The sequence below is a fragment of the Petaurus breviceps genome, unplaced genomic scaffold (genome assembly GCF_028583685.1).
Source record: "Petaurus breviceps papuanus isolate PSGF00001 unplaced genomic scaffold, PetGlider_PUasm1.0 90925, whole genome shotgun sequence".
NCBI classification, from domain to species: domain Eukaryota; kingdom Metazoa; phylum Chordata; class Mammalia; order Diprotodontia; family Petauridae; genus Petaurus; species Petaurus breviceps.
The window spans coordinates 29,265,920-29,267,103 of NW_027187380.1; positions in this window are offsets into that span (position 1 = coordinate 29,265,920).

A 1,184-nucleotide genomic window follows, 5' to 3' on the forward strand; every position below is an offset into this window, starting at 1 on the left:
ATTGCTGGTGGCCGCTTTGAATTGCCCTGGACTTTTGAGACCTGCCCCCTGAGCTGCCAAGGACTGAGGAGACATGGCTGTTTTGCTGATACTTTGTCTGTCTGTTTTGATGTTATTTTGCCAGATTTGTCCACTGGTGAAAGACTGTCCTGTTGAAGAAGTCCTGGAACCTGGCATTTGGTTAAGAAGGCCTGAGACTGTCCTGCAGACAGAGAGTGAATACTGTCCACTGGTGAGGGACAGTACTGTTGTTGCAGGGGTCTGGAGACTGTCCGGCAGACAGAATGAATACTGTCCACTGGTGAAGGACAGTGCTGTTGTTGCAGGGGTCTGGGAGCCTTTCTGTTGGTTCAGAAGCCCTGAAGAAGGATTTTCTTGTTGTATGTTTACAGAAATCCTGGGAGAGGGCTTTGCTAATGTGTTCAGGGGTTCTAGGACTGTTCTACAGACAGAGGATAAATTCATGAAGGGACTGGCAATGTATCTTATGGCCTTGCTAAGCCTTGTCTCTCCAGGAACTAAGATTGCTGAGAACTTGCCTGGTGTCAAGATGAAGAAAAGACCTCCATTTGGGTATTAAGTGCTGTGTTTAAACTTGATGTAACTCTGGGGTAGATTCAATTGTGATCCAGGGGTGGGGAACTTTTGACCTTTTTGTGTTCTATGGTTGAGCAAATGAATGTATTTTACTTATGTTTGGAAACTAATCTCCATTTGAGAAGAGGGGCTTTGTGGTGGACTTAATTAAGGTATAGCCTAGGGGTGGAGAAGTATTTGGAACAGAGACTTTGTAATTGATTGAATGATTGGAAAGTCCTGGGGTGGGGTAGGCCTTGGAGATGATTTAATCACACTTAGTAAATGCTGTATTTTGAATGATGTCATGTTTTGATCTTCTCTGTTCTGGGTTTGTTACTGAATAAAATAGAGAGCACCTATGCTGGTATTTTGAACCTGGGAAGTTGCCTTTGCTTGGTATTACATTACATTAGGGAAGTTGCCTTTGCTTGGTATTACATTACACCCCTCTTCCTCCTCCTTCACCCTTCTCCCTTCCCCTTCCCCTTCTGCTTCCACTTCCGCTTTGTGGAGGACAATTGGGGTTAAGTAACTTGCCCAAGGTCACATGGCTAGTTTTGTGTGTGTGTGTGTGTGTGTGTGTGTGTGTGTGTGTGTGTGTGTGT